Source organism: Diceros bicornis, chromosome 6, assembly GCF_020826845.1.
Source record: "Diceros bicornis minor isolate mBicDic1 chromosome 6, mDicBic1.mat.cur, whole genome shotgun sequence".
Lineage (NCBI taxonomy): Eukaryota > Metazoa > Chordata > Mammalia > Perissodactyla > Rhinocerotidae > Diceros > Diceros bicornis.
The window spans coordinates 3,837,026-3,861,861 of record NC_080745.1 but is presented as its reverse complement, the minus strand read 5'-3'; the positions used below and the strand labels follow the sequence as shown (position 1 = coordinate 3,861,861).

General features: G+C 44.2%; 1 long non-coding RNA gene across 1 annotated transcript; it reads left to right on the top strand.

Moving 5' to 3' along the window:
* The first annotated feature begins 1,698 nt into the window (after nt 1-1,698).
* LOC131406908 (uncharacterized) lies at nt 1,699-24,358 on the top strand. Its single transcript, XR_009220393.1, has 3 exons — nt 1,699-1,742; nt 16,973-17,092; nt 24,173-24,358. It is a non-coding gene; the product is annotated as an uncharacterized LOC131406908 (long non-coding RNA).
* The last annotated feature ends 478 nt before the right edge of the window (nt 24,359-24,836 follow it).

Here is a 24,836-nt window from a genome sequence, read left to right as displayed (position 1 = left end):
CACAGCTCTTGGGGCTGACCTCCTCTTGGCGGCAGTCCTGCATCCTCGGCTGCTTGAGTAGAGCTGGGGCCAGGCGCCCTGCTGAGTGCCTGGGAGGCTCTGCTGGCCGACACCTGGCCTGGCTTTGAAATAGGGGGACCAATCCTCCCCATTTTAGCACCCAAAGTCCTGCATCCCAGGGACAGCAGGAGGGTTGGACAGCCATGAGCTTCTAGGAACTATTTCTGAGGCTTCCTGAAGCCTTTCGTGTTGTCTTGGTGCCATCCTGTGCTCTCTGCCCGAGCATCTTTGTTCCTACAGGGCACTTACCACAACCTGGGAGAAGGTCTTCACCTTCCTTCCTTCTCTGCCCTACAGATGGTCAGCTCCTTAAGGTAGACAGTGGGTCTTTCATCTTTCTATTACAGTAATAACTTGCAAGCAGAGGTGTTCCTTAAAACTTTACTAAAGTTTTAAATGGGCAAAATTCCTAAGTGTTTTAGTAAAGTTCCTTAAAACTTTACTAAAGTTTTAAATGGGCAAAATCCCAAAAACACTTGTTTTGCTTTTATAATTGATTATTTTAGGGGGAGACATTTAATTCTTTCTTTTTAATTACTTTTTCATGTATCCTTGCAGGCTCCACATAAAGGACTCAAAACGTCTTGTCCAGTTGCTAAAAGTTGTTCACAGGGATGACTGGACCCTATTAAGTATTCTTTCATCTGTAGTGAACATTTCACCAAAAAAAACTCTTGAACAGGCTGGAGGGTCAGTACTACATGTTAAAGCCCACGGCCTTGCCCTCCATCTTCCACCTGACTGAGAAGGAGGAGCTGAAGGCCACTGCCGCCCCAGAAGAAATGAGACCAAGATAGCCGCCAGGGACAAGAGGAACATGCCAGTGAAGCAGATGGGAAAGGAGCTTCAGGTTCATCCTCATCCTCGAGGGAAAACCTGAGGGCCCAGGAAGGGTCCCGCAAATTGAAGCGAGCCCTTCTGCAGGGCAAACCCGAACCCAATGCCACCCAGGAAGCCACCAGTCAGGAGCGGGCAAAGAGTCTCTGGAAGGAACTCCAGGAGACAGTGTGGTCTCCACAGCGTGAGGCAGCCAGGGAGATGCAAACAGGTCTGCTGTAGATGCTGGCGATGAGACCGCCTCTTCCCAGCCAGGGCCTGCTGGATAAGAGTGGCATTTCCGTGGGTGACTTTATCCCTCAGGATCTGAGGCATGCAGATTTATTGGCTGGCATCCTTCTTACAGTTTCTCCTCAGCACACACTCAAGAGAGGCCATCTGTCCCTCGAGAGGCTGTTGACCGAAAGAGGCTGAAGAGAGATGTGGAGCCCACCTACAGTGGGGCCAGCCTTGGGCCTGATGAGAGCTTGGCCCAGAGCCCCCACGTTCATCATTCACAATGATGCCTCAGAAACTCTCCCAGAGCCCCTTCACCCTCCAACAGATGTCACCCCGGAGCCAGCCGTGGAAGATGTGCAGGATGAACACAGCAACACCGGCCCCAGGTCCCTCAGCGGGGTCATCCTGTCAGCGCTGGGGCCTAAGAACTCCTGGACTCGCTGCACTCCTACTGCTTCTGGTCCCGGGGGAACAGGAGCACGGGTGCCGCCTGCAGGAGCAGGTGGAGAAGGACAGCGAGCTGAAGAGGGGCAGCTGCCGACAGCCAGGTGCACACGCTGCAGGAGGAGCTGGACGAGCTGAAGGGAGGGGCTCCCTAACTGAGCAGCCTGCTGCCCCCAGCCGAGGTCAGTCCTGGGGCTCAGGGCTCCCCCACTGCCTGCTCCTCATGAGGAGTTTCCTGCTCCACAGCAGACGGCCCCTGAGCACCTCTGTGTGCAGCATGCCTGCTGCTGTCTTGGGAGAAGGCTCTGCTGGTAGCCGCCCCTTGCACACAGGGAGCCCAGGCTGCAGAGCTCACCCCGCTCGCTCTAGGGTGCTCAAGAGGCACCGGTAGTTGTCAGGGTTTAGCAGGTGGGGAAGGAGGCATTGCAGGTCAGCTGGGAAAGCCAGACCTACTCAATGAATGGTGCCTGGATAGTTGGTTTTCCACTTGAACAGGAGAAAATCAGCTTCTGTTGCATCCCTCACACAAATGTAAATTCCAATGAGTTAGGATCTAAATGTGAAATAAAATCGACATAGTAAACTATTGGAAAAGTTATAGGAGACTCTTAACATTATGGGGAGGTGCTTTCCATACATGTTTTAATGAATATCCTTGAACTGAAGTCATTTTGAACATTTTAATAATTTCTTTAAAATTTGAAACATCTTTTTGAGTAGAATACATTCTCTTTTGTAAAAATTAAAACACTAGAGAAATACATAAGCTAAGAAGTGGTAAAAACTCCTATTTCTCACCTACCTCCCAACTTTTATTCCTTGTCGGTAGTAAAATTTGGTGTGTAATCTCCTCCACTGTTTCCTGTGCTTTACCTACATATTTCTCCACCTGTACAAATAGGTTGGATATATTTTTGGTGTGTTTCTTTGCTATGTTTCTGATTTTCCTGCTCTCTTACAGTTTAGTAGTTGTAAACATTGGTTTCTCGATATTCCTTACATATTGAGGGTACCATCTTTTCCCTGTTATACATCCATGGAAAACATTTTCCTACCACATTGCTCATTTAATCTGGATCAGTGCTTGTCTTCCCAGATGTCAGTAACACTTCAAGAGGGAAACGGGTCTATGTGACAGGCTATTCAGGATCTCCGGGACCCCTGGGGCAACAACCAGTAGGACAACCCAAAACAAGAAACAAAACCCATCCCGCATGTTTCCAGATGCATCCTATGGGAAGGACGGCTCCAGTTGAGGACCACTGATGTCCTGGTCAGAGTTATCCACTATGTTCTCCTATCACGTTAAAGCTGTTTCTGTAGTTTCTCGTACCTGATGGTACAATTTGGTGCCTTTGTCTGTTCCTCTTGGTGCCTTTGTCTGTTCTTCTTGGTCAGACTGCCCAAGGTTTCTCACTGTTACAGGTCTTTCCAGACAGCCAGCCCTTGACTCCATTGCTCAGGTCTATGTTGTTGTTCCTGTCTGGTGAATTCTCCCTTCATTCTGCTGTCATTGGTTTTATTGTGGTGTTGTTCTGGCTCTTGGAGGGAAGTGCTCAGCTTGCTGTACAGGTGATATTCCCTGATACCTGCAGTGGAGGCTGTGTCCCTTCTTCCGTCCCCTTGTCCCCACGTCATGGATTTGCCTCATGCTGCTCTCATTGCTGTTCATTTCTAAAGAGTTTCTCCTGTCTGTCTGGATTCCCTCTTTAACCTGAGAGATTTAGAAGGGTGTGGACAGATTTTCAAGTGGCTATGTTGGGGGAGGGGAGCCAATATTTTGTGATTATTTTTTACTTTTATTGCTTTAAGTTCCAGTAATATAGTCACTTATAGATTTCTGCTTTTTGGACTCTTTAGAGATTTCATTGTGGCTTAGCACACAGTCCATTGTGGTGACTGTTTCATCGTGGTTTGAGGAGAATGTTCGCTCTCCACTAGATGCTTACGTTGTCCCTGGGGCTGAGGCTAGATCTAGCTTTTTTGTGTTTGTCAGCAGATCTGTTTCCTAACTTACTGTATCACTTGACCTGTGGCTTTTTAAGAGAGGTAAGGTAGGTTTCCCTGTGGAAAGGGAAGGCACCTCCCTTGGGGTGCCTGTGTCTTCTTGTTTGTCCAGTTTTGCTTTATGTTTCAAGACCATATTGTTAGGTGCATAAGTGTCCCTGACAGTTATCAACACAGAGAACCCCTTTTTGTCCCATTTAAAGTCTTATTTCTTTATCTCCTTATTTTCAACCATATTATATCCCTTTATTTTATAACAATATTTTAACTCAACTTGAGAACCTTCATGTTTTTATAGAGCAATTTGATCTATTTACAATTGTGATTATTGATAAATTGGAATGTGAGTCTACCATTTAATTTAATTTTTAATTTATTAGGTTTTCTCATGATTTTTCTATTCCTTTAGTGGGTGTCTTTCAGCTTTTAGGAACAACCATTTCTGCCTCTCTTTCTGTAAATGCTTAGAGTTGATCAGTTCCTGTGTTTTACACTCCCAACTCATCACCTTCCGGTCCCCGGCTTGAGAATATCTGATCTTAGTTCTGTGTTCTTATTTTCCCCATCAAGCAACCAGGATTGGATGTAAGTATACGTTTTATTGGTTACTTTGTTCACAACTGTTTATTGTATCCAAATTTTTCCTCCTTTTGGAAAGATTTGATGCTATTTTGGAACTCATATGACAGTGAAATTTTGAGACGAATCGAGTCTGAGATAGTCCTTAGGTACTGATGCTGGGGAGCTAGCACCTAACCTCTTAAAGTTGCATTGGTGTGTCAGCAGAGTCGGGATGAGGTCAGAGATATTTAAAAACGTGGAATTGAATGAGGTTTCCTGGAGACACTGTAGCTGTGGAAGGGCCCTGGGCCCAGCCTAGGAGCAGGCAGTGTTTGCAGAGGTGTAGCTGAAGAGGGTCCAGGAAAGGGGCCTGAAATGGTGGAGCATGAAGTTGCAGGAACCATGAGGGGAAAGGGTATTGCAGAAAGGAAGGGTGCTCAGCTGGATGGGATACAGCTCTGATCAGAATGGAGAAAAGATGGCTGGACTCGGCCACATGGGATCACTGGTGACCTCAGTCTCCTTGAGAGGGTGAGAATAAAGCTGGGTCTAGAGTGGGGGAAGGGAAGCCATGGGAGGGCAGTAGGTATGAGGCACTTTATTTAAGAGGTTTAGCCATGAAGGGGAGTTGGGAAAGTGGACAATAACCAAAAGGGAGCATGGGTCCAAGGGAGAGTTTTGTTTGTAAGGCGGAGATTAGCTACAAGGTGTCTGTGCTGCAGGTAGGACCAGATAGGGAGGAGGAGTCTGCTGGGCCCTGAAGAGGTGCCGGGCTGGGCTCCTGTTATGAGAGGTTTGGGGATTCGATTGGAGAGGTAAAAGAAACTTTCCACTCCAAACAAATGGACTGAAGGTATATTTTATTATAGAGAGGATGGTAAAGGTGATAGTCCGCAAACAGATCTGAATAGGTCAAATAATAAGAGGGAAAAAACACCAGCTCGACTGGAAAGGGAAAACATCCCCATCGGCTGAGATAGCAGCACATTTGAATAGGTCATATAATAAGAGGGAAAAACATCAGATCTATCGGATAAGGAAACACCAGATCGACTGAAGTGAAATGACACAAATCAACCAGAAAGAGAAACACCAGGTTGACTGAAAAGAGAACACATCAGATCAATTACTTCACAATAAATCAATTACTCACAACATCCATGCCCCACTGCTGGGAGAGTCCTGTCAATTGACACTGCTGGGCGGGAATCACAGTCCTGGGCAAGGCGTCTCTTCCACAGGTGGAACTCTCACCGTGTCTCAGTCTCCAGCAGTTTATATAAGCAGTTACAGAGTTTACAGAGAGAGCATTCAATGTTCCCATGCACAAATGGTTATCAGTGGCGTACTAGCACTGAGCCCCACCCTCTGGCTATTGTCCCAGCCCAGTAGTTGTGTACGTGCATTGTTTACCCTGCTTATCCTCCCAGCCCAGCTCAGATGGCCAGTCTGCCCCAGGCTGCGGCGCTTGAGGGGCCTTGAATTTTTTACACATTGCAACCATCTCCATGGGAGAAGGGCCAGTTCCCACCATGCAGAAAGCAGCTTTTATATTTCTTTTTGTGCTGGTGGCTGTAGGTCAATGGAGCGGCCAAACATGGCTGTACTAATGTCAAGAGAGCTCCGCTGCCTGGTGACGGGCAGAGAGCAAGAGGACAGATGTGGTCGTGGAAAGGGCGCCCTGTGCCTCTGCTCCTGTATTCCTGGAGCGTGAGGTGGGCAGTGGTTGGGAGTGGAGGGGCGATGCAGAAGGTGTTAGGTGAACGGCAGGGGGAGGAGGGAGAGGGAGAGAGGACACTGTGGCTTGGTCTTCATGGCTCACATGGAGCTCCCCACTGGGATCTCCGATCACCAACTGTTGACTCTCTTTGATGTTTTCATCAAAATGTCGGCTCTCTTGATGGTTCCCAAGGTTATTATGAATTTGTTCATCAATGAAGGAATCTTTGGGTCATTTTTAAGGGATTCTATGTCAAAGGGGCTCTACATGTGTTTATTCAGTCCATCATCTGTACCCAATCCCTTTGTTTTTGGACAGATTCCATACAACAGAGCAGCCGAGCCAGTGGCCTGCAGGTTCCAGGGTTAGGGAGATTTGCCCTCCAGAAAGCTGATGCTGGTTGGTATTCTCACAGGACGTGGTGCTCTGTCCCTGAGCCCGCTCTAATTCTGGGTGTCATGACATTATAAATCCTGGGGCAGTTCTGTCAGGGCCCATGGTTGGCATTTCTGTGATTAGTGAGGGCAAACATTTTTCTGTGATCATTATCTGTCACTTCCCTGACTGTGCTGTCACCTGCCTTGCTCACTGAGCTCTGAACTTTCCTGGTAGAACCAGGACGTTCACTCTCTATCCAGTGTGATTGCACGTTCCCTCAGTGTACTTGCTTCAAAAATATCTGTTTTCTTCACATTCTTTGATTCCTTGTACATATAATCTAGATTTAATCTGGAGCTTTAAAAATGTTTTATTGTGGAAAACCTTGAACATACACAAATTAAACAGAAAAGTGTGATAGCCCCCCATGTTTCTATTACCCAGCTTCAACATTTATTAATATTCTGATATTCCTGTTTCGTCTATATTTCTACCCACTCCCTACCTTCCATTGATTATTTTTTAATTAATAGATTGTTTTTTAGGAAAGTTTTAGATGGACAGAGAAATTCAGCAGAGAGTGCAGAGCATTTCTCCCTCCTCCCCCACAGTTTCCCCTACGGTTAACATCTTGCTTGACCACCTGTGTTAGTGCAGTCCATTCCTTACAAGTGAGGAGCTGATGCTCATAGAGCGTTCATAACCAAGTCCGTAGTTTACATTAAAGTTCATTGTCTTGCTGTCATGTACTTGGATTTTGACAAATGCATAATCTCATGTATCCACCATGACAGTATCCTACGGAAGAGTTGGATTGCCCTAAAATCCCTGTGCTTTACCTCTTCGTCCCTTGCCCCCCAACTCCTGGCAACACTGATCTTTATACTGTTTCTCTAGTTTTGCCTTTTCTGGAATGTCGTGTAATTGGAATATATGAAAACTATGGAACAGTGTATATAGCCTTTTCCGGTTGGCTTCTTTCACTTAGCAGTATGTATTTAAGTGTCCACTATGTCTTTTTGTGACTTGATAGCTCATTTCTTTTTTTTTCCTTTTTGTATATTGAGTCAAAATATATATAACAAAAAGTGTTTCATCTTAACCATTTTTAAGTGTATACTTCAATGGCGTTAAATACATTTCCACAGTTGTACAGTCACCACCACTATTCATCCACATAACTCTTGTAAATCTGAAACTCTATACCTATTAAACAATAACCCTCCCTTCTCCCCTCCCCCAGCCCTTGGCAGCCACCATTCTACTTACTCTCTCTATGATTTGACTACTCTCAGTTCATACAGTATTTGTCTTTTTGTGACTGGCTTATTTCAGTTAGCATAATGTCTCCAAGGTTAATCCATGTATAGCATATTGGAGAATTTGCTTCCTTTTTAAGACTGAATAATATTCCATTGTATGGATATACTACATTTTGTGTATCCACTCATGTGTCAATAAACACTTGGGTTGCTTCCACGTTTTAGCTATTGTAAATAATACTGCTATGAACATGGGTGTACAAATATCTCTTCAAGGCTCTGCTTTCAAGTCTTTTGGGTGTATATGCAGAAGTGGAATTGCTGGATCACATGATAATTCTATGTTCAATTTTTTGGAGGAACATCCACACTGTTTTCCATAGCAGCTGCACCATTTTACATTCCTATCAACAGTGTACAAGTGTTCCCATTTTGCCGCATCTTGGCCAACACTTGCTGTTTTGTCTTTTCGATAGCACTCAACTTAGTGGGTGTGAGGTGGTGTCTCATTGTGGTTTTGATGTGCATTTCCCTAATGATTAGTGGTGTTGAGCATCTTTTCATGTGCTTATATGCCATTTCTAAGTCTTCTTTCGCAACGGAGTCTTCAAATCCATGCCCATTTTTGAATTGGCTTGTTTTTAGTTGTTTAATTTAGGACTTCTCTGTATATTCTGGATACCAGTCTCTTGTCAGAAATATGATTTGCGAATATTTTGTCCCACTCTGTGGGTGCCTCTTGATGTACCAACTTATAAAATTTTCATGGAGTTCAATTTTTCCATTGTTTTTCTTTTGTTACCTGTGCCTTTGGTGTCATATCCAAGAAATCATTGCCAAGTCTGGTGTCATGAAGATTTAATCTCATGTTTTCTTCTAAGAATTTTCTTGTTTGAGGTCTTACATTTATGTCCTTGATCCATTTTGAGTTAATTTTTGTATCTAGTGTTGGATGGGGTCCAGCTTCAAGATTTTGCATGGGGATATCCAGTTTTCCCAGCACCATTTGTTGAAAAGAAACCTTTCTCCATTCCATGGTCTTGGCACCCTTGTCAAAAATCACTTGACCATATATGTGAGGGTTTGTTTCTGGGCTTGCTATTCTATGCCATTGATCTCTATGTTTGTCTTTATGACAATACCATACTATTGATTACTGTAGCTTTGTAGTAAGTTTTGAAATCAGGAAGTGTGAGTCCTCCAGTTTTGTTCTTCTTTTGCAAGATTGTTGTTGGCTGTTCTGAGTCCCTTGAGATTCCATGTGAATTTTAGGACGGGTTTTTCTATTTCTGCAAAAAATATCATTAGGATTTGGATAGGGAATACATTGAATCTGTAGATTGCTTTGGGTAATACTGACACTTTAACAATAGTAAGCCTTCCAATCCATGAACATGGGATGTGTGTCCATTTATGAACGTCTTCTTTAATTTCTTTCTGAAATGTTTTGTAGTTTTTATGGTGTAAGCCTTTCACCTCCTTGGTTAAGTTAATTCCTAAGCATGTTATTCTTTCTGATACTATTATAAATGAATTGTTTTTGTAATTTCCTTTCCAGAGAGCTCATGGTTCGTGTATAGAAATGCTGCCGATTTTTGTGTGTTGACTTTGTATCCTGCTACTTTTCTGAATTCATTTGTTAGATCAAACGGCTTTTTTGTGGAGTCTTTTGGATTTTTCTACATACGACATGATATCATCTTCAAACAGAGACCATTTTACTTATTTCTTTCCAATTTAGATGCCTTTTATTTATTTATTTATTTTTATTGCCTCATGGTTCTGGCTTGAACTTTCAATACTGTGTTGAATAGAAGTGGTGCAAGTGAGCATCCTTGCCTTGTTCCTGATCTTAGAGGAAAAGCTTTCAGTCTTCCATCATTCAGTAATATGTTTGCTGTGTGTTTTTCATATATGGCTTATGTTATGTTGAGGCACTTTCCTTCTATTCCTAGTTTGTTGAGTGTTTTATCATGAAAGGGCGTTGAATTTTGCCAATTGGTTTTCTGCATCAATTGAGTTGGTCATTTTTTTCCCCTTCATTTTCTGGATGTGGCTTATTACATTGATCGATTTTTGTATACCAGGAATAAATTTCACTTGGTGGTAGTGTATAACTCTTTTAATATGCTATTGAATTCATTTTTTTTTTTTTTTTTTTTTTTTTTTTTTTTTTTTTTTTTTTTTGTGAGGAGATCAGCCCTGAGCTAACATCCACCAATCCTCCTCTTTTTTTGCTGAGGAAGACGGCCCTGGGCTAACATCTGTGCCCATCTTCCTCCACTTTATATGGGACGCCGCCACAGCATGGCTCACCAAGCAGTGCGTCGGTGCGCGCCCGGGATCCGAACCAGCGAACCCCGGGCCGCCGCAGCGGAGCGCGCGCACTTAACCGCTTGCGCCACCAGGCCGGCCCCTGAATTCATTTTTAATTGGCTAGTATTTTGTTGAGGATTTTTGCATCTATGTTCATCAGGGATAATGGTCTGTAATTTTATTTTCTTTTAGTGTCCTTGTCTAGTGTTGGTATCAGGGTAATGCTGGCCTCGTAAAGTGAGCTTGGAAGTGTTCCCTCTTTTTCAATATTTGACAGAGTGTAAGAAATCTTGTTTTTAATACTTCTTTAAATGTTTTGGTAGAATTCACCAGTGCAGTCATCTGGTCCTGGGTTTTACTTTGTTGAGAGATTTTTTTTTTTAGATTTCTTTAAATATTAGTGACATATAACATATGTAAGTTTTAGGTGTTCAAGATGGTGATTTGTGAAAGGATTACCACAATACCCTGAGTTAACACCTCCATTCCCTCACATAATTAACTTGTTTTTTCTAGTGATCACTTTCAAGATCTACTCTCTTAACAAATTTCAAGTCTATAATATAGTATTGTTAATTATGATCACCATGCTGTACATTAGATCCCCAAAACTTGTTCATTTTACAGCTAGAAATTTGTGCAATTTGACTCACATCTCCCCATTTCCCCTAACCCCGGGACCCTGGGAAACCCATTCTTGTCTCTATTCCTTTGAGTTGGGCTTTTTTCGATTTCACATATGAGTGAGAATATATAGTATTTGTCTTTCTCCGTCTGACTTATATCACTTAGCGCAATGCCTCAAGGTCCATCCATGGTATCTCAAAATGCAGGATTTCATTCTCCTGCATGGCTGAATAATATCCCATTATATATTACATGTATACATATATCTCACATTTTCTTTATCTATTTATCCATTGAGGGACACCTGGATTGTGTCCATGTTCTCTGTTTGTGAATAATGTTGAAATGAACATGGGGGTGCAGATATCTCTTCAGAATAGTGACTTCATTTCCTTTGGATATACAAGCAGAAGTGGAATTGCTCATTTATATATATTTCTATTTTTATTTTTTTGAGAAAATTCCATATTTTTTCCATAGTGACTGTAGCAATTTACATTCATACCATCAGTGCACAGGGTTCTCTCTTCTATACAGCCTCGCCAACACTTGTTGTCTGTTGTCTCTTTGAGAATAACCATTCTAGCAGGTGTGAGGTGATATCTCATTGTAGTTTTGATTTCATTTCCCTGATGATGAGTGATTACGAGCATCTTTTCATGTACCTGTTGACCATTTTTATGTCTTCTTTGGAAAAGTATCTATTCAGGTCCTTTGACCATTTTCATATTGTTTTGTTGGTTTCTTTGCTGTTGAGTTGTAAGAGTTTCTTATATACTGTGGATATTAACCCCTTTAGTTTGCCGATTTTTTCATTTGCTATGCAGAAGCTTTTTAGATTGATGTCATCCCACTTGTTAAGTTTTGCATTTGTTGCTTGCACTTTTGATATTATATCCAAAAAACTCGATGTCAAGACCAGTTTCATGGGGCTTTTTTCTCTATATTTTCTTCTAGTTGTTTTATATTTGGTGTCTTACCTTTAAGTCTTTAATTCAATTTGGGATCATTTTTAGAGTGGTGTAAAATAGGGGTCCAATTTCAGTTTTCTGCATGTGGTTATCCAGTTTTCCCAACAGCATTTGTTGTAGAAACTATCCATTCCCCATGGAGTCTTCTTAGCTGACTTGTCAACTGTTAGCAAACTGTATGTGTGTGGTTTTATTTCTGGGTCCTTGATTCTGTTCTATTGGTCTAGGTGTCTCATTTTATACCTGTATCATACTGTTTTTATTACTATAGATTTGTAATAAAATTTGAAATCAGAAATTGTGATGCCTTCAGCTTTTTCTTTCTCGGGGTTCCTTTGGTTATTGGAGGTCTTTTGTGGATCCACATGAATATTAGGATTATCTGTTCTATTTCTCTGAAAAATGCCATGGGAATTTTAATAGGAATTGCAGAGAATCTTGAGATGGCATTGAATAGCATGAACATTTTAACAATACTAATTCTTCTGATCCATGAGCATAAGATATCTTTTCATTTCTTTGTGTCTTTGATTTCTTTCCTCTGTGTCTTATAGTTGTTAGTTTCTAGATCTTTCACCTTCTTGGTTAAATTTATTCATGAGTATTTTACTATTTTTGATGGCATTGTAAATAGGATTTTTTTCTTTATATCATTTTTTTTAATAATTTTTATTTATTTATTTGTTCCCCCAAAGCCCCAGTAGATAGTTGTATGTCATAGCTCCACGTCCTTCTAGTTGCTGTATGTGGGACTCGGCCTCAGCATGGCCGGAGACGTGGTGCGTCAGTGCGCGCCCAGGATCCGAACCCCGGCCGCCAGCAGTGGAGCTCGCACACTTTACCGCTAAGCCACGGGGCCGGCCCTTTATATCATTTTTAAATAGTTCATTGTTAGTGTAGAGAAAGGCAAGAGATTTCTATATGTTGATTTTGTCTCCTGCAGCTTGAGTGAATTTGTTTATTAGTCCTAACAGTTTGGGGAGGAGTCTTTAAGTATTTCTCTACATAAAATCATATCTGCAAACAGAGACCACTTTGTTTCTTCATTTCCAATTTAGATGCTTTATATTTCTTTCTCTGGCCAAATGTCTCTGGTTAAGACTTGCAGCAGTATGTTGAAGAGTGGTGTTGAGACTGGGCTCCCTTGTCTTGTTCTTTGTCTTAGCAAGAAAGCTTTCAACCTTTCACTGTTCAATATGATGTTAGCTGTGGGTTTGTCATGTAAACCTTTTATTATGTTTAGGTATGTTCCTTCTGTAACCCTTTCTTGAGAGTTTTTATCATGAAGGGGCGTTGAATTTGTCAAACTGCTTTTTCTGATTTGAGAGATTATTTTAGGATTTTTATCTTTCATTCTATCAATGTGGTGCATCACATTCATTGATTTGCATCATGTTGAACTTGATCATGTTGTTTGATCCTTTTTTTGAGTTTAGATAGTTTTGTTACAATGTGTCTTGGAGAAGAATGTTTTAGTTTGAAATTTTAGGGTGACTGATCGGCTTCAGGACCTTGGATGTCTACATCTCTCCCCAGATTTGGGAAGGTGTCAGCTGCTACTTTTTTAAGTCAACTTTCTTTTCCTTTCTCCCTGTCTTCTCCTCTGGTATTTTAATAATGCTTATCTATTTCTTTTCAAGGTATCCCATAATTCACACTGCCTTTCCCCAATCTTATCTGTTCCTTTTTTTTCTTTTTGCTCCTTTGACTCGATGATTTCAGATGACACATCTTCTAGTGCACTAATTATTTCTTGTACATGGTTGAATCTGATTTAGAAGGTCTCTATTGAATTCTTCAGTTCAGTCATTGTGTTCTTCAACTCTAGGATTTCTGTTTATTTTTCCTTAACGATTTCTGTTTCTATGTTGAACTTCTCACTTGTTCATGCACTATTTCCTTATTTTATTTAGTAGTCTATCTTTGTTTCCTTAGAGTTTTATGAATTTCTCAAAGAGCATTGTTCTGAAGTCTTTGTCACATAGTTCCTATATCTCCATTTCTTTGTCGGTCATTGGAGTTTTATTCTTTTTCTTTGGTGGTGTCATGGATCTTTGATTATTCATGATCCTTGTGACCTTCCATTGGTGTCTGCAAATTTGAGGAAGTAGGCATTTCTTCCACTTATTACAGACTGGCTTTAGTAAACCAAAGCCTTCACATTCAGCCCATCTAGGGGTCCTGGGTAGGCCATCTGGTGGTGTCCAGGGGCAGGCTTGTTGCTGGAGTCCTTGAGCAGCCTGGTACTGGGGTGAGTGGAAAGCTTGGGTCCACGGTATTGTGTCTGGCCCTGGGCACAGCTGGGACCCTGAGTTCACGAGTAACCCCACTGGACCCTGGTTTGGCAGGTCCTCATTGAGAGCCTGTGACCACAGGAGTCATCCAGGGCCATGAGAGTTGGCCAGAGCTGGGATGATCTGAGAGTCTTGGCTCACGGGAGCCTGCCAGAAGCCTGTGCCATGAGAGACAGTTTGTGCTGGTGTGGGCCAGAAGTCTGGATTCCTGGTAGCCTGGGGCCACAGGAGCTACCTGAGATTGCAGGAGCCAGCAGGCGCTGGGTCAAGATGGAAGACTGGGTTCATGGGAACCTGCCAGTGCCTGGTGCCATGGGAGCTGCCTGGGGCCGCCTGAGTCAGCAAGCACCTGGGTGGGCTGGGGGCTTGGTTCTGCAGAAGCCTGTCAGAAGCCTGGTTCCATGAGAGCTGTCTATGGCTGCTGGAACTGGCAGGTGGTGTGCTAAGCCACGGGCCTGAGTTCCTAGTAGCCCCCGGGGAGCCTGGAGCCATGGAATCTACCTGGGGTAGATCTCTTAGAACTCAATTATAAAAAACAAAGAAGTTTGAAATGAAACTTCATTCAAAGAAATTTGAAATGAAACCATTTTCATTGGTTACCCAATGAAAATGGGTAACTAGCTGCAATGGACCTGTCTCCAGGTGAAACACAGATGGCCAATAAGCACTAGATAGATGCTCAGTATCATAAATCATTAAGAAAATGCAAATTCAAAGCATAGTGTGATACTATTTCACACTCAAAATGAAGGCTATACTCCACATAATGGAAAGTAACAAGTGTTAGTAAAGATATGGAGAATGGGAAACCCACATACATTACTGGTGGGAAAGTAATTTGATGCATCCACTGCAGAAAACAGTTTGCCATTTTTAAAAATCTTAAACCTAGAATTACCATGGACCAGGAGAGTCACAAGGTTGGTATGTCCAAAAGACCATTGGAAACATATGTTCAAAGAAAAACTTTTCCATGGATATTCAAAGCAACATTATTCACAGTGGTCCAAAAGTGGAACAAACCCAAATTTCTATCCAGTTATGACTGCATAAACCAAATGTGCCCTATTCATAATATAGGACATTATGGAGCCATAAAAAGGAATAAGCTACTGCTACATGCTCGGCCATGGATGAACCTTGAAACATGTGTGCTCACTGAAGTCGTCCACAAAGGCCACAGATAGCATGATGCCATTTGAATGAACTGTCCAGAATAGGCAAATCAATAGGGAGAGAAAACAGATGAGTTGTTTTCTTGGGCTTGGGTTAGGAGAAAATAGTGTGAATGAGTATGGGTTTGTTTGGGGGTGTTGAAAATGTTCTGGAATTAGTTAGTGGTGATAACCACACGACATAATCATTGTACTAAATGGCACTGAACTGTATACTTTAAATGCTTACAACAGTGTATTCTGTGTTAAGTAGATTCTCCATAAAAATTTTGAATTTTTTAAATTAATCAGGGTATTGATTAATTTTAATTTAGTTAATTTAAAGTTGGTTGGGATAGTTAATAAGGGTAATTAATAGAGTTATTAGGGATAGGGCACATTGTAGCCAAGAGAGTAAATATCCGATGATGGCTATAGTAACAGATCCTAAAATTGTACAAGCAACAGTCTAAAATCCAGTCTGTTTCCATTGTCGCCAACTTGGAAAGACCAGCCATGAAAATAGGTCAGTGATCTCGGGGGCCTTGGGTATCTTTTAAAAGATTTAGGTAACATTACGCAATATTTTAACCTCTTGGGCCATCTGGTGGAGGTAGGTTTGAACTTGTGTGTTGATGTACATTCAGCAAGTGGTTCTAAGAAAGGCAAAAACCCCTCCTTCGTTGGTTGGTATAGACAATCTAGGGCCAGGCCATTCTCTAAAACCATTTAGGCAAGAGACTCATGAGACTGTTCCACAAGGGCTAGGATAGGGTCTTATGGAGTTGTTGTCGATGTTGGGTTAAGGTTTTTGATACTTCTTGGTTGCCTCAGTTACCTGATTTTGCGTGGGTAGGGCCACCGCACCTGTGTCCAGTCCAGTCAGTCAGTCCTAGTAGAACTGAACACCCAGTCCTATAGGACTGACAGTGTCTCTATGGGTTGGTGGTAGCCAGTCAGGGCAGGAACCTCAGGGGACCTGCAACCTGAGGGAAGCAGGCTGAGATAGAAACAATGATGTATTGCAGAATATAGCTTGGAGAAATCTGCTCAGAGGGCTGGGGAAGAGAGAGCCTCACTGTGTGAGAGCCTTGTGATATCAGCCTACAGTAAAACCCAAAAGTGGATGTTCCTGGTGTGAAATATTCATTACGGCCTTTGGAAGTAAAACCAGTAATTTGCACCCATTCACTAGTTACCTATGCTATATGATTTCAGGGGGTATGGTTAAAGTGTTTGTCGGCCAAGATCTGTTTGGGCCTGAGCACAAAATCACCAAGGTGGTCTCGAAGGCTACCCCAAAATGACTCCTCAAGGAGCAGTTGGGGCAGAAAGTGGGTGGAGCATTTTGAAGGAAGCCTGGGGCAAAGATGTTGTGCGATTGAGTTGGGTAAAACTGAGTGTCTCCGCAGGGTAAGCCCTTCAGCTGGGGTACAATAGGTGATTGGAGGCCAAGTGACAGACCCTGCGGCTCCTGATTCCCAGTGCACGGGCAGGCCTCTCAGCCCATTGGACATAAATGGTGGTGGTGTTTGTGAAGCATCTTGATGGCAGTGTGGAAAGTATAGGCGACGTGTGGTGGGAGACGTCATGATAGTGTCGGGAGGAGCTGTGTGTGAGATTACGGTGTTGAAGGGGAAGGACTGGAGGCAGGTGCAGTGGGTGTGTGACCAACAATGGTCAGTGAAGGGACAGCCGGGGGGTAACTGGGGAAAGCAGGGACCAGCAGAAGTCATGTGTTTAAAACAAGACACCAGACCCAAATGGAGCCGCTTAGGCTATGCCTCACATAAACAAGTTGAGACTTAATTAGACTTTTGGCCCAGGAATAGAAACTTAAACCAGTCAATCAGGAATCACCTCATGCGCAGCAGGTAGGTCATCTTCCTGATAGAACCCTGCCATCCTCTAAAGGAAAGTAACCTTGCAGTAACCAACCCGCTTTTTTATCTAGTGTAACTTCCTTGTTCTTGCTCCCTTCTGCCTATAAATTCCTTCATTTTGTAGAACTCCTTGGAGGTCCTTTCTCTCTGCTAGACTGGATGCTGCCTGATTCATGAACTGTTGAATAAAGCCAATAAGATGTTTAAAATTTACTGAATTTTATTTTGTTTTGTACCAGTTTGGTGGCAGCAGTGGGATCCAAAGGAGACGCCTGATGGCTTCGAGGATGAGAAACAGTCATTGGTACCAGCAAAACCTTTGAGTTCTCCATCTTTTTCACTGTTTCTGAGGGCTGTGGGTAAGTTTCTCTTGGATCTGAGATCCACTCTGTTTGCCTTGACCTCCTGATCTACCTGGCTTTCCAGTCCAGGGTCAGTGGGTCAGTCTAGACTGACAGGATGCTCTAAGAGAGCATCAGTCTTAGCACTTGGTTAGTCAGCAGTGCCAGGCAAAGGCTTAGTGGTTCAGCTTGAGCTGCCAGATGGTTCTGCCAGGAACCCGAGTCCCTGGCCCTTAGTTAGTCCACAGTCCCCGTTTGTTGGGGTCTGCTGGGTGAGTCTGCAGTCTCCATGTGTTAGGGTCTGCTGCTTCAGTCCGTGGTTCTTGCTAATGGAGAGGAGTGGAAGAAATGTGTGCTCCATGCACATCCAATCTTTGAAAACTTCCTGCGTGCATTTTACATGCATTTTGACCTCTGTTGACTGTTGATGGGTTCTAAGGAAATGGTGAAGGCACAGTGAGGAGGAACTGTGGGTTTCTTCACGACTACCTCGAGGAGGGCCCCCCCCCCACCTGAACAGCCATCCGGCACTATTAGAAATGAAAGACATCCGATCACCGTGGATTGGAACACTCCTTATTGTGACGGTGTCAACATTATCCAAAGAGATCAACAAATGCAGTGCAGTCCTTATCAAAATCCCAAGGGCATTTTGTGCTGAAATAGAAAAAAACCCATCCTAAGATTCTTATGGAATCTCAAATAAGCCCAGATACCAAAAATAATCTTGAAAGGAGATACTAAGTTGGAGGACTGATTCTTCCTGATTGAAAACTTACTATAAATCTACAGTATCAAAACAGCATTGTCATGGCATAAAGACAGCCATATTGAGCAATGGAAACAGAATTGAGAGCCCAGAAATTAACCCTCACCCATGTGATCAAATGATGTTTGACAAGGGTGCCAAGATTATTAAATGGGGAAAAGTCTTTTCAACAAGTTGTGCTGGAAATAGTGGATATCTACATGCAAAGGAATCAACTTGGACATTTACCTAACACTGTATACATAACTTGATTCCCAGTGAATCAAATACCTAAGTGTAAGAGCTAATGCTATAATACCCTTAGAAGAAAACATAAGGCAAAACTTGACAAGATAGGATTTGGTAATGATTTCATGGTTCTGACACCCAAGAGCAGCCAATAAAATAGGAAAATACATATGCTGGACTTCATGGATATTAAAAAGTTTTGTGCCTCAAAAGCCATTATCAACAGAGTAAAAGCACAACCCATAGGATGGGCGACCATATTTGCAAACCATGTATCTGACAAAGGCTTAATATCCAGAATAGTTAGAGAACTCCTAAATTCAACAACAAAAAACAAACAACTCAAATCAAATTTGAACAAAGTATATGAGTAGACATTTGCTCAAAGAAGATATGCAAATAACCAATAAGCATATGAAAAGATGCTCATCATCAGTAATCATTAGGGAAATGCAAATCAGATACACAGTGAGAGACCACCTCACATTCATTAGGATGGCATCTATCAAAAAGAAAAAAAAAAGAAGAAGAAAAAGAATAGAACCACTGTTGGCCAAGATGTGGAGAAGTTGGAACCCTTGTGTATTGTGGTGGGAATATATAGTTGCTGTAGAAATCAGTATAACAATTCCTAAAAAAAATTAAAAATATAATTATATAGGACCCAGCAATTCCTATTCTGGGTGTATACCCCACCAAGGAGTTGAAAGCATGTTCTCAAAGACATATTTCAACACTCATGTTCATGGCATCATTATTCATAATAGCTAAAACATGGAAGCCACACAAGTATTGTAATCAAGGAAGGGCTTACAGCCCAATGCACCCATTAGCCAAACAGGATACCCGCTCTTGTAGAAGGGGAAAAAGCTTTATTACGAGGTTGGCCAGCAAAGAGACGAAGGTTAAATCTTTCTCCCCAATGGGCTGTTGAAAAGGGCTTGAAAAGGGCAAAGGAGCGGGTGCAGTAAGTTTGGGAGCAGTCCTAGGCATTTTGTGCAAGCACAGATTTTCATGTTCTGTCACACATCCCACGTTCAAAAGATGGTGTCCTTAACATGATTGGCAGGGGAGTTCTTGGTCCCCCAGTTCATCCTCCAGTCACTTATTTTGTGCAAGCACAGATTTTCATGTTCTGTCACACATCCCACGTTCAAAAGACGGTGTCCTTAACATGATTGGCAGGGGAGTTCTTGGTCCCTCAGTTCATCCTCCAGTCACTTATGCAGTTGCAGTTTGAGTCTTGCAAGCCGTCTTGTTGTCTCATTGGTTCAAAGTAGTTGAAACTTGCTTAAGGAAGAGAAATGGAGTTTCTGAAAAGCAACTCTCGGCCCAAGATTAAATCCTTAGTAAATATCATATGGGATATGGCTTAAAAAAGTAGTCTCCAGGGTACTGTTGAGAAAAATCTGGCTGGGGCCCCATTTTATTTTGGGCTTGGTTGTGGGCCTTGCTATGGTATCTGTCCAGGGATGTATGGATGAGCAAAATGTGCTATATACATACAATGGTATATTATTCATCCTTGAAAAATGAAGGAAAGTCTAATATACGGCACACCATGGATGAACCTTCAAGATATTACTCTAAATGAAATAAGCTAGTCACAAAAATACAACCTTGTGTGATTTCCCTTCTAGAGCTTCCTGAAATCACCAGATTCAGAGAGACAGAAAGTAGAATGGTGTTTGCCAGTGGGTGGGAGGAGGGGGAATGGGGGATTATTCATGAATGGGTATAGAGTTTCAGTTTTGTAAAATGAGAAGTGTTCTGAAGATGGATCGTGGTGATGATTGCACAGCAATATTAATGTCTTCAATACACTTCAATACACATTAAAACATACTTAATGTATCTATGGGGCCTGATGACTTGTCCTGGCCGAGCACATGCTTGTGCTGTTGCACATCTTACCCCTCACTGTACAGTTGGGAAACTGGCCTAGAAAGAGGCAGGTACTGTCCCAGACCACAGGAGGTCGTCAGAGTCCTGAAGACTAGAGAGAGCTCCAGCTTACTTGGCCAAGGCTCCACCTCTTCCCTCAGGTTTCCTTTGGCAATGAGTGGCTTTAAGATCCTAGAGGATTGCTGCGCACCCTTTTCCATATGGGGTCATTTTCCTCTCCTCATCATCACACCTGCACAGGCACACTCCGTCACACTTGACTTCTCATATGGAGAACACTGAGGTGCAGTCAAGAAAGAGCTGACACCGGGGATGTGACAAGAGGCAGGAGGGAGAGAGGTTGGAGGCAGCTCTCCCACGGGGCAGTAGCATCCGTTCTCCTAGATTCGTGCACAGGGGCCCAGAGATGGGAAGAGGAATCCCTAAGGTTCCTAGGTGTCTACCTGTTCCAGATCCATCCCTGGCCCAGCCTGGGGATCACAGGACTGGGGTCCTGCAGTCCACCTCTGTGGGCACCCAAAACTGTGATGAGCCCATCCTCCCTTTGTGTAGGCATTGGGAACAGGAGAGAAGATCTCAGTGAGGGTCCTCCTGTATAAAGTGGAGTGCATCCAGCGAGTGACTCCAAGTGTTCCATGCACTCACTACATGTCTGTTGGACTAGGTTCTCTGTTGATGACCTACTGTGCTCTGAAACCCTGAGAAAATGATTTCCAGCCCCTGGAGATCCTTTAGAACTGACGAGGCTAGGGGGCTTGGGTGGATGAGAACTGAGGATAAGGAAGAAGATGCCAGAGCACTGGACACCAAGTCCAGAGTCCAGGGAGAAGACTAATCCTTGTTGGACCCTTGCGGTCCTCATCTGGAAGTAGGGGAAATCATTGTCATGGCTGCAGTTAGGATGCCTTAGGAGTGAAGAGGACACCTGGTGGGGAAAAGCAAGAGAGGTGCACGGTAGGCTCCCGAGATTCCTCCCACTCCCTCGAAGCTGACAGGTCCTGCTGCTTTACCCCTGGGACCCTGGAGAGCATCTGCCTTGAGGACACCTGAAGAAAGATTCCTTTCTGTTTGGAGTTCCGGCCTGGGCAGCAGTGCTAGTTCTGGCCACGAGGGGGCGGGCAGCCTCTTGTGTCAGTGGTGGCCAGTGAGTTTTTGCTTTTATTTTTTTTCAGTTGTATTGAGGTATACTTGATATACAGCACTAAGTTAACATTGCTGTGTGGTATATTTGAAACTTGCTAAGAGAGTAGATCCTAAAAAGTCTCATCATCAGGAAACAATCTTTTTTTCTGTTTGGTGATTGATGTTAACTAAACTTATTTTGGTAACCATTACATAATATATATATATATCAAGTCATTCTGCTGTAATCCTGGAATTTACTTGGTGTCCACTGAACTATTCTTGAGCTCCTGGAGCAGCGAAGAGTCAACCAGAGGTCTTTCTGGCTGTCCCCCTGCCTCAGAAACAACTTGTACCTCCTATTACTAGTGTTCATCTCCACAATGAAAGTTGGTCAAAAGCAGGGGGCGGGGTGCAAGATCTACCCATATACTCATTCAGCAGCTGTGTCCTGAGCACTCACCCTGTGCCAGGTGCCCTGGTGGGCTGAAGTGCAGGATGAAAATGACCAAGTGGTCCCTGCCTGCCGGGAGCTCACAGTCTAGAGGGGAAATGGACAAAAGCAAAGACATGAGAAAGAAAAGAGCAAGTGCTGTAGAGAAACACATCAGGGGGCTGTGAGGGAGGGCTGGGCGTCACTGGGTAGGAGGGTCTGAAAGACCTCTCTAGGGTGACATTTTCTGGGACCGGAATGACAAGAGGGAGTCAGCCTTGCACAAGTCTGGGAGCAGTGTGTCAGGGAGATGGCACCACTGGTCCTGAGTCTCACAGGCAGAAGTGAGTTTGGCCAGAGGAGGTTAGAAAGGTGGCCAATGCAACTGGAGGGAGGCTGGGAGAAGAGAACAGGAGCTAGGGTGGAAGGTAGGGCCAGGGCCTGGTAGGCTGTGTTCGTTACCTTTCCCTCTCTGACTTCATTGCCCCTAACCTTGCATTTCAAAACAACAAATGTTGACAATCTCACAATTTGTGTGGATCAGCAATCAGGCATGTTTTAGCTGGGTGCCTCTGTCTCAGTGAGTTTAACAGATTGGGGCTGTGGCCTCAACTGAGGCTTGACTAGGGGAGGACTGGCCCACAAGTTCACTCTCAGCCTTCAGAATTCATTTTGTATTGAGAGCCTGAGTTCCTTTCTGTCTGTTGGCCCAGGCACTCCCTTGCTTCTCTCTTCAATGTGCCTCCACATTGGGCAGCCCCAATACACCGGTATTTGATTCCTCACTTCCAGGGATTTGACAGAGTGAGAGAGAGAGAGATGGCACATGAGAGAGGGAGTAAGAGGAAGTGAGAGACATTTTTAGTTAAAATTTAGACAAGACATCCCATCACTTTGGCTCTTATTATGTTCAGAAGCCAGTTACTAACCTCTTTGTGGTTCCACGGGGAAGTGTATAACATGGGTGGGGCTTACTGGGTACCACTGTGGAGGCTGCCCACCTCATAGGCCAAGATGAGGCACTTCGGTCTCATTCTCCATAAAACAGGAAACAATTGAATGGTTTTATGCCACAGATGGCAATATCTGAATTTCCATTAGTTGCAACCCCCTCATGGTGTTGACCTGAAAATGAGGCCAAGTTGGAAGTGACTGTCCCAATATCACATTCGTGGAGCCCAGGCCTGTTTTGAGTGGTGTTCTGTACTACATCCCACCCCTCCTTGTTATTCTTCCATCTCTAAGTTTGTGCCTTAGGTACATGTGACACCAGCCCACAGGGGTAATAGATATTATCTCATATACACCGGGTGATGTCCCTAGGAAGTAGATTCTAGCTTGATTCCCATGGTGCAGGTTTAGAGACTGGGGAGGACCTGAGAGGCACAGGGACTATCCCAGGATGAAGAAATAGTAAGGAAAAGGAGGTCTGCATTCATCTCTGTCTCCTCAAAACTAGGTCCCTAGTTAGGTTTCCAGGGACCTGTGGGTAGGGCTATGTGGTCTCATTGTGCACAGTTCAAGAGATGACGTGGGGTCATAGACCTCAACAGATCTTAGAACTCTGGTAACCAGGCACCCACATTGCCCCATCCACCTCACTTGATTGGAGACAGTCAACAGGCAAAGATGTTTTGTTGTTGTTTCCCAACTTTTGGAGGATCTGGGCTCAAAAAATCCCAGAAAGAGAATCTTTTTGGTAGTTGGCGATGTTGGCTCAGCCTTAATTCTTGACGCCTCTGGGCATCTGGCAGGAGGCTGTGAAAGGTAACACGGGGCAGCCCAGGGGAGGCTAGTGCAGGCCAGGGCACAGCTGTGATCCCACCTGATCAGCCCCACACCCCTTGCCCCTCTTTGTGTGTGTGTGTGTGTGTGCATGTGTCTGTGAGGAGGAGAGAAGGCAGGACATAAGGGGCGGGTCATTCCTGAGCAGGTGCTGGTTGTTAGGTGTCGGAAACCTAACAGCTAGGTCATGTTCATACTTCAGGCCATGCCTGGCAGCATGAGAAGGTGAGCACCTCTACTCATATTGTTACCGAGCACTAGAGGATTCATCTCCTTCCCTCCCTGACCAGAGTTCTTTGCAGAGATGCCCCTCTGTGCCTGAACTGAGGAACAGATATTCTCTTGGTGGTTGGCCCCAGTGGCAGTGTGCAGGCAGCCCCTGATTTCTTCTGGCCCAGTTCCCAGGCAGTCTTTGCAGAACTCCACTCATTAGGTTGTCGAGTAACTGCCCAATGGTTTCAACTCCACAAACTCACTAGACAAGGGGCAGGTACATGAGGCCACCCACACTTTCCAGTGCTGCTCTGAGATGAGAGCAGGAGCAGAGGGTCTCCACACTCAGGAGCTTGAGATGATGAGGTTGGACTAGAACTAGGGAGGGACCAGACTCAGGCTGTCCCTTTTTGAAGCTAAAGGGGATGTACATGAATGTCACCTTGCCTGGCTAGGAGATGAGCTGCCGTGACCCTCTTACCCTTGTCCGGTGTGAGCTTCTGGAGGCCACTGAGGCAGAGCCAGATGGTAAGGGGGACTGCAGGCTGGGTATTCCTGGAAGGGAGTGGGATCTTTCTTGTGTTTAGAAGGTCACATGGAAAGTCAGCTATGTGGGTGAATCTTTGTTTTTATCCCACTCCAGCGTCAGCTGCTGAGCTCCAGCCAGCGGCAGAAGAAGAGCAGTGGGCAGTGGTGGAGGTAGAGCTGGCTCCAGCTCCGTTGACACCACCCCCTCTAGCACTGGAGCCAGTGTCCCCTCCACCAGCAGTGTTGGAGGTGGAGCAAGGGCCAACATGGGCTCCAGCAGGAGTAGGAGCTGCTTAGCTAGAGTCACCTGGACCATCATTTCTAGTGAGAAGTCCATCTCCACCTGTGGCTCTTAAGGAGCGTGAGAAGCTTAATCTCATGGCCTTCCCTCCTAAGCTGGTGGTGGAGCAGTTTACCATGATGGATGCGGTGAGCAGCTGGGCTTTCAGGGTGGTGTGGGGCAGGCCTTCCCTCTGCTATCGTTGCCCCAGACCTGATCCAGACTCCTATGATCTGGGCCCAAATCCAGGCTCCACCCTTTACCAATCATAAGACCTGGGCAACTTTCTGAACACCCAAGCCTTTGCTGTCCACCTGCAGACCGTGGAGGTGGACATTAAGAGGACCTGTTGCACAGAGTGACTGTGCCAACTCCATGAGGTAGAAGAGATGGAAAGCTGGGTGGGCCCTGGCCCATCTGTGCAGGGAAGGGCTCACTGTGTACAGCCTGGACCCTGGTGGCCCAACCGTCTGCTCAGGAGTCTCAACAGCCTCAGGAC